Source organism: Macrobrachium nipponense, chromosome 20 (genome assembly GCF_015104395.2).
Source record: "Macrobrachium nipponense isolate FS-2020 chromosome 20, ASM1510439v2, whole genome shotgun sequence".
Lineage (NCBI taxonomy): Eukaryota > Metazoa > Arthropoda > Malacostraca > Decapoda > Palaemonidae > Macrobrachium > Macrobrachium nipponense.
The window spans coordinates 81924570-81934569 of NC_061089.1; positions in this window are offsets into that span (position 1 = coordinate 81924570).

The window sequence follows — 10000 nt, forward strand, 5'->3', positions numbered from 1 at the left end:
CATAGTCATTCAAATAAGTATCTTCTTCTGGAGCACAGGAACTCAGATCATCGTCATCTAGTAGTGTCTGTGTGTGTGTGTGTGTACGTGAACTTGTTAGATCGATATGTGAAGGACAATAGTAACTGAGTAAAGCTAACCATCCCGAGGTCATCCGAGGACTATGTCCATCACATTTCACCCAATTTTGTTCGTCCTTTCCTGAGCCATCCTACCAGCACGACTACTGACACAGAGGAAAACTAAACCATTAAGTTTCTTTGTTTTCGATACTGTTTACCTGCCTTTCAGTTAGTATGTCAACCCGAGAACAGATATATTCATATAAGTAAAAACCACATACTTCATGCTTGTTTGGCATACATAAAATCTACATCAATAAGAAAACGTGTAAAAATCTTTCTCAATCAAGTGTTATGCAGACAAGCTCAATCGCGCAGATACAATGATGAGTATGTTATTTCAAAAAGTCCTTCATTATAATCTAAAGTAACATATTTTTTAAATTATTACCGAACCCCTCAGAATTGGATTTTATCTCTGATATAACGAAAAGGAAAGCTTTATATTCCAATGTCCGCCAGCAAAGCATAAGTTTTTATGCATAGTTGCGTTGCGAAATGATATTTCCACTTTATTTTTTTTACAGCAAAAATTTTACTCTCTCGTGGATATTAAAGAAATTTGGTAATTGAAGTTCATCGAAGGAATAAGAGTTTTTTACGGAAATGCTGACTAAAATACAGAGAGACATATAACAACAACAACACACACACACACACACACACACACAACAAAAAAAAAAGAAGATAAATCCAATACTTTCATGAAAAGAGGATCTTTGGGTCAGAACATATGAGCAGTTAAGAGAGTAAAAAAATATATATATATTTTGTATTTCAAGTCTGGAAGAGTCATTAACACGCTCTACGAGTGGATACTTGGGTTCACAAAATTTAATTTGATTTGGAGTTTTTTTATTCGAAGTTGTTTTTGTAACTCCGAGTTAGAAACAATGAATTATATTTTTTTCGGTTACAATTCTGTACAAGAGACTGCAATTATCTAAGCTATGCATTACGCTGAAATAGATACAATAAAAGATCTGAATTAAGTTATAAGTTTAATTGGCCGGATAGAAGAGAAAGAAAATCAATTGTTTGATTGATTCATGGAACCAAGGAAAACTGATTGAAGAGATATGAGTGTTGCGGTAAATATAGCTCAAAAGATAGTTTTAGAAAATATGTATAAAAATATTTGATTGCTAGGATAATATGGTATTTTTATAGCTGAAAATTATTGGGAATTTATTTATTTCACACACAAGGGTTTGTGTTACTCACCTCACGAAATCATCAGGGAAAAGTAATTGAAGAAGCTTTCTTCTGAAATATTCAATCTTATACTAATGTATCGTAATTAACCTCCAGGTGTAGAATACGTTTAACTATGAAAGACTGGTTATACCAAAAAGTAATATCATAATGTGAAAAAGATTAAACAGTCAAGTGGACCAAGGAACCAAGTTATCGTCAACTTTCATAATTTTTTGGGATATGAATAATAGCTACGAAAATTGTATGAAAACCTCTGGCTTTTTTCATTAACACTCCATTTCCACTTTTCGGGAAACTGAAATCGGCAGAGAGAGAGAGAGAGAGAGAGAGAGAGAGAGAGAGAGAGAGAGAGAGAGAGAGAGAGAGGTAAAATTAAAAGAATCGCATTTAAACGAAGTTAGTAGACGAGTGACCAACAATAAGGCAACGGAGGTATCTTAGACGAAATGCTTCTGATTGATTTATATTAAACTTTTTCTTCAGTTAATATAGCTCTGACATATTTCAGTGGTTGATCAAGGTACACTCAGACAGCAATACCTATTTTTCTCAGTCTGTTCTATTCTCCTTGCGAAATTAGTCACCGTACACAAACCATTTGAATATAGCTCTGAATATCAGCGAAAACTTTGCCACTGCTGAAACATTAATTGACTCTCTCTCTCTCTCTCTCTCTCTCTCTCTCTCTCTCTCTCTCTCTCTCTCTCTCTCAGTACTTCTTCCAATATATCCGTTTCAAAGATTTCATCGGCACAAGGCCACTCAGAAACCCGTAAGTATCTGCAATAAATAAAAAGTTATTGAACATCCGAAATGCTCCTTAATAACGCCATATCCGTTATTCACGTCATCTCAAGTTAGCAAATAATCCATCGACACTTCTGAGTGAGATAACCTTGAGAGGAGATGAGATAAGAATTGCTTGTCGAGCTGATATAGAACGCTATAATAGCCCGCAAACGTCGGAAGATTTCGAGGTATTGGGAAAAGAATGATCTCGCTGTATTAAGTGTAAAAATCGTTATATTAGTTTTCGTATCGTGGGACTTCGTCCAAAATGGAGAGCAAAGTTTGTTTTTCTGGTCTAGAATGATTCTGTGTTCCGTTATTTTATTAATCGTTTCTTGTGTTGAGGTGAACTTAATGCTGACTGAGTAAATTGTGGGTTGTGGTGTGGCGGGATGGTGGGGGGGGGGGGGGGGGGGGGGGGGGGGGTTGGATTCGGTTTTAGTGCATTTAGAATTTCTGTAATTACAACAACAACAACAACAATAATAATAATAATAATAAATAATAATAATAATAATAACAATAAATAAAATAAGTGCTATTTATTATCATTAGTTATTAATCATAATAATAATAAATAATAATAATAATAATAAATAATAATAATAATAATAATAATATAATAAGTGCTATTATTATCATTAATAATAATAAATATAATAATAATAATAATAATAATAATAATAATAATAATAATAATAATAACACAAGTGTACACGAAACCCACGAACCTGGGCATGTGCCTGAACGGCGAGAGCAAGTGTCCAGAGAGATACAAACGCACTGCAATCAGCGCCTTCATCAAGAGAGCTCTCTCACACTGATCTTCGTGGAAGGACACACACACTGAATTAGAACGTGTTGCCCAAGTTTTTAATTAACATCAGGTAATTCCAACCCGGGACGTCGCAAAGCCATTCGCAGAAACATCGATAAGTGGTATCAGCAGGAGCCTGCCCCGCCCCGCCCCTGAAGACGTCACTCTCTTTTACAAGGGAATATTTCACAAGAAATACAAAGAGGACGAACGAGCCCTTCGTAACATCATCGAAAGGAACGTCTCCCCCACGGACCCTGCGAAAAAAGTGAAATTGATCATTTACTACAAAAGCAAGAAGACCAGTGGCCTGATTATGAAAAACAATCCAGCCCCCGTGATGCAGGACCCTCTCAAGAAAACTAACGTTGTCTACCAATACAAATGCCCTGTCCGGGAATGCCCCGGCGCCTACATTGGTATGACAACGATGCGATTTTCCAAGAGGATATCCTGCCACGCTCAGAAAGGCGCCATTCATAACCATGCTAAAAACGTCCACAATACCAGGATAACTCGGAAGGACATTATTCCTAATATCGGAATTATCGATAAGGCGGCAGACCACCGTCGCCTTCGCCTCTTGGAGGCCCTACACATCGGGAAGGAGAGACCCAGACTCAAGAGACTTCACTCCTCCCGACGGTGGCGCGTAGGGCGCCGCCCGCCAGCACCATAGAGCCGATCGAACGGACCAATCAGGTGCCCCAGCCCAATACTACGCTCCCAGTCTCTAGCGTCCGCACGCGAAGAGCAGTGCGAACCTGATAATTTCACCTCTGTAAGACGGCTTGACTCAGGGACTTAATCCTCTGCTCAGCCAATGAAAACGCAGCGCTCATCAGACAGAGCACCTGGGACACAATAAATAATAATAATAATAATAATAATAATAATAATAATAATAATAATAATAATGATAATAATAATAATAATAATAATAATAATAATAATAATAATAATAGCACTTATCTCTTATTATTATTATTATTATTATTATTATTTATTTATTTATTTATTTTTTTTATTTTTTTTTTTTTTGCTCTATCACAGTCCTCCAATTCGACTGGGTGGTATTTATAGTGTGGGGTTTTCCGGGTTGCATCCTGCCTCCTTAGGAGTCCATCACTTTTCTTACTATGTGTGCGTTTCTAGGATCACATCTTCTGCATGAGACCTGGAGACTACTTCAGCCTCTAGTTTTTCTAGATTCCTTTTCAGGGATCTTGGGATCGTGCCTAGTGCTCCTATGATTATGGGTACGATTTCCACTGGCATATCCCATATCCTTCTTATTTCTATTTTCAGATCTTGATACTTATCCATTTTTTCCCTCTCTTTCTCTTCAACTCTGGTGTCCCATGGTATTGCGACATTATTATTATTATTATTATTATTATTATTATTATTATTATTATTATTATTATTATTAGCAGCAGCAGCAGCAACAACAGTAGTAGTAGTAGTAGTAATTGGCGCTACATGTAGAAGGTTCAGTTATCATTTGATAACAGCTGACACATGATAAAGAAAAAAGGACAGGCAGCGAAAATGCCAAATGGCCGATGGGTCAAAGGCGCTTGGTTGAATAGCAAGATAAAAGATTTTGTTGTGCAACTTAAGGTGAGGGAGGAAGAGAGTGATCGCTCTTGAAGGTCACCAGAGGGTGTTGGCAGAACGCAGTGAATTTTGCTCAGGTTTTCGAGGCTTAAAGAGAATTTTTGGAAAAGATTCGCTTTTTACATTTTTTAACTCCTTTTAATTCTCTTACCAGATGATAAAAAATTAATATAAAACTTACATTTAAGTTATCCCTATAGTTTTGTGTAAAATGTACATTGAATGATATATTAGATGATGGTCTTTCTCAATGTTAATCATCTAAGATAACGATTAGAACGAGCACTACTCTGATGTACTTCTCGAATATCGCCTACAGAATTATCATATATTATCTCATTTGATTTTACCTGTCATCATATAAGTCAGACGGGCCCTGAAAAAACAAATAAATAAATAAAGACATATAAAGATTAACAAGTTCATAAAACTAATTTTGCACGAGGATTTACAAGCTATGGCCTCTGTTTGCTCTCGATCCCAGCAATTTCAGAAGCCGTATTCAGAAACCGTGCTGTCCAGTGGTGTATTCACGGGGACTATTACATCACTGCAAGAATATTCCGTGAGAGATCAGCTTTTCACCTCTCCCAGCTTCATCCGATTATGCCAAGGCTCCCTGGGTCGACATCCCGATTACAACTGCGTACCCCGAGAGAGCCACGACACGAACAAAACCCTTCTTTTCATATTGTTTTCTTTATTTTTTTCCAGTGTGAACATCATGCTTTACATAATGTTCTATTCGTCCAGAGCGGGAGCAAATTGAAGAAGAGAGGGGAAAAGATAGGAGAAAATACCGAATAAAAAAAGATAAATCGATTGATATTTATCTAATAATCTTTTCAAAACAAGTTAGACTGAAGACTCAACTGGACTTCTCTTGACTGCTATTAAAAGAGTACGACCTTTCTTCAAAGGGTTAGAGCAGCAAAGGATACGTCTAGGACGAGAGAGAGAAGAGAGAGAGAGAGAGAGAGAGAGAGAGAGAGAGAGAGAGAGAGAGAGAGAATTTTTTTTAACGGTGTGAAGAATTCATTAACGAGCTTCTGAAGTGGTTCTCATAACACTCAGGATGTATTGTCGTGTTTGCTACGTAACATGTCACTTTTATAATATTTTTTTTGACAAGTAAGTAAAGTACCATCAGTTTAAATGATTATCACAAATGTGTCGTTCAACATCAAAATGAGGCAGAAACACTGAAGATGATGAAGTATCAGTGCCTTAATCTGATCTGTCCACTTGTCTGTAAAAGGTCAGGAGATTTATCGGCATTTTTTTTTTATAAAGTATTTATTTTAGTAGAAGAGCAAGCAGGTGTGAAATAAGTTTATTTTATGAGTATAATATAGAAAGAAATTTAAATAATTTATGAACATACCAAATCAGAACTACTTCAAAGGATCTTTTATCAGATGTGAGTAACCTGGAATAATGTTTGCATTCAATTAGCGTGAGAAAGGAGTTTGCCAAATTAGAGATATGTCCCACCTTACCTTAACTATTTATCTCTTACAATCACAGGTATATATAATATATATATATATATATATATATATATATATATATATATATATATATATGTATGTATAAGTGAATCACGAAAATTTGGAATGGGATGTAATACACACATATAACAACACACACACACACACACACACACACACACACATATATATTAAATATATATATATATATATATCTTAATATATATATTATTTATATAATAATATTATGTTTTATATATATATAATTTATATATATAATATATAGATATACTAATATATTATATTATAATATATAATTATATTAATATATATATATATATATATATAATTGCCTCACTGTGGATACCACAAGAATCCAACAGTAGAAAAATAAACCAACCAGAATGGGTATACTAGTTCAATATATATAATATATCGATATATATCCTATATATAGATATATATATATATAATATATTATATATATATATATATATTATATATAATATATATATAATATTTATCTATTTATATAATATATATATATATTATATATATTATATTATAATTATAGATATATATAGATATAGTATTACTATATATATATATATTATATATATCTAATATAATATATATATATATATAATATATATATTAATATATATATAATATTATATATATCTTATAAATATATATATATTATATATATGATATATATATATATATATTAATTATAAATATATATATATATATATATTACTATATTATAATATATATTTTTAATATAGATATTAGATATATTATTATAGTATATAATATTATATAATATATAATATATATATATATTATATATATATATATAATATATATAATATCTACATATATATAATATATATAATATTTATATATATATATATATTTATTATATATATATTATATATATATATAAAAATAAATTAATATTATTATAAAATATATAAATATATATATTTTAGATATATATTATAATAATATTATAAGATTTTATATATTAGATATATTATATAATTTATACATATATGTATATAGAATATAATATATTGAACCTAGTATACCCATTCTGGTTGGTTTATTTTTCTACTGTTGGATTCTTGTGGTATCCACAGTGAGGCAATTTTTAAACATGACAATTACAGCCTACCTATTATCTATGTAACATATACGGGCACAAAAGCTTTCAATAAGGAGGTGAATTTATCATATACTCGAAAAGGTTTCTCACTAAATCAGCATTCTTCAGCAAACAAGTCGTTTGCTTATCTTTCTGTCTCTCTGTGTCGGGATCACAAGCTTAAAAAAAAAGTGGCAAAACCCTCCACACATTAACCTAATCACTCCAGCTGCCAAACCCACCCTCAGTCACTCTTTCTTCTTTACACAACTAAATACACGCAGGACAATTGACTTACAACTATACAAAAACAAAGAAATAAACAAAAAACACATGTACTTACCAACTCCAGATATTCCAGGGCTATCCTGTGCTGTCCGCTGGTCGAGGTCACAGAGATACCAACAACAACAACCAAGAACCACAACCCAATAACACAACAACAACACAACAACCAAGGACTACAACCAACAATTCAACAACCAAGGACCACAACAACACAACAAAAAAGAAACACAACAACACAGCAAACAACCAAGGAACACAACCACAACCCAACAACACAGCAACCAACCAAGAAACACAACCACAGCCTCACACATAACAACAAAACTCAACAACACAACAAAAGACCACTGCACAAACAACTCAAAAAATCACAACAGCACAGGCACAACAACTCCAAGCAAAAACACTAACTTAACACCAAATAACAACAAAAACACACAGCTCAGCTGAATATCACTGCGTTCTCCAAAATGTTCCAGCACTACTGTCTGTCACCAGCTCTCACCACTCACTGAAAACTCACTGAAAACACAGAACTCTAAACTCCAACAGCACCAGGAGACAGCCCAGAACCCACCAACAACCAATTCAGTTATTAACCATCCATACAACAATTACACTCTCTCTCTCTCTCTCTCTCTCTCTCTCTCACACACACAGACACACAGACGTTGTCAAATGGAACTCCATAACTCCTCCATATCTCTATATATGCACAGCATTTACTCCTATTGATAAGACTTTTTTTTCAGACGGATGAATACTCAAGTGGATACAAGTTCATCTCGTTAAAACGACAGACCATTCTCTCTCTCTCTCTCTCTCTCTCTCTCTCTCTCTCTCTCTCTTCATATTTGTTAAATCATCGACAGCAAACACCAACTAAGTATCGGGAAAAACATCATTCTCCCTCCTCATTGAATCATCTCAATAAGCGGAGAAGATCGAATTACTCAGAATAACGCACAGCCGTCCTCTCTCTTCCAGGAAGGCTTGACCTTCCTGGAACTTCCAGTCGATTGTTCGCGTCTTCAAGTGTATTGCTTCAGACTATTTATGATCTTGGGTGAGGTGGGACGGAAGGGTGAATAGGGATGGCGTGATTCGTTGGCGCATCATCTCACCGACTCACTTCAATTAAAAGCTTCCGACAGGAACGGCATTGAAGAGTTATTGAGTGAAGGATCGTCTCCAGGATGAGTGGGATGATGACAGGCTAATAGGTTTCTTTCGACGATTAAGTTCGGTCTATTGTCTACTTATTAATTCCTTGTCCCATTATCAGAAGTACTAGTTTTTAATGTCGCGGCTATTATCACTGCTGTTTACGCTTCCCTTATCTTAATATCATTGTTATTTATTCGTTGAATATCGTTCTTGTTATTTGCTTTTCGTCTTGGTGAGAGAACCTCAGAACTGCAAAAAACGAGCCTAATTAATTTTAGGTTTGACCTTTAAGGATAATCATTACCGTCAAAAATCCTAATTGGCTGCACGATCAAAAGCATTGGACACTTTCGCGCAAAACAAGAGCCAACATCCTCCTGTTACGTCAGCGAAGTGAGACGAAATAATAGAGGCTCTTTAAAAGGTCATGACATCAGCTCATTAATATACAATGGACCCCACTGTGAATCTTAATGATTAACAATCACGATGCCATTGTTAATGATGCTAATGTTTGTTTGCTTAAAGCACACTGCAATGTTAATATCAAACGCTCTGTGTCACCATCTTGCAAAGGCAATTGTACATATGTCCGTTTTTATTATGATGCTGAAGGGCAATCTGGTTATTCATCTGAAATACAATATCTCCTCGGGAGTTAGTTATGTCGTTTCAGCTAAACTGCTTAGATGCATTCTCCCCAAACCCCCTCTCAGTATTTTTCATTAATCATTCAATTTCTTATAGTTTTCTCCAGATTCTTGTTTATCTCGCTTCCCTGACAGTGACTGTTTTCATTGGTTGGTGTCCTCTTAATTGATAGATAAATTTTTTAAGTAAAGCAGAAGAAACGTAAGCTATGAAAATGTTCATATCCCAAGTAATACCTTTCTATGTGGACAAACTTCCTATCGTTGCCATAAACCTTCAAACTTCCATTTCAATAATTCGTCTCTTTAGGAGAATTTCAAATAGTTATAAAATCTTTAAGATGGTTTGACTTTTAACAATACTTTCGAGATGTGCTGTTGTGTTTTCTGAAATCTTCCATTACGTTTTATTTAGAATTTGTCTTTCAACCCTTCTGGTGTCTTGTGTGGGGTCTCCTTTAAAGCCCTCATTCCTTCACGTGTGCTACTTTATAAATTTGCCCTTTGAACTTAAAATTTAGACCCTGATGATGCCTGTTCATTTATTTACTTATGTTCTAAAGATGTCTTAGAGCACTTTCTATTGAGTTTTTTTCTGGGTCAAAGTACATCTTAACCAAATATGAACGTCAACATCGGCATTTCCTTAACTATCGTCTCAAACATCATGACCTTGTAAGCGTACATTT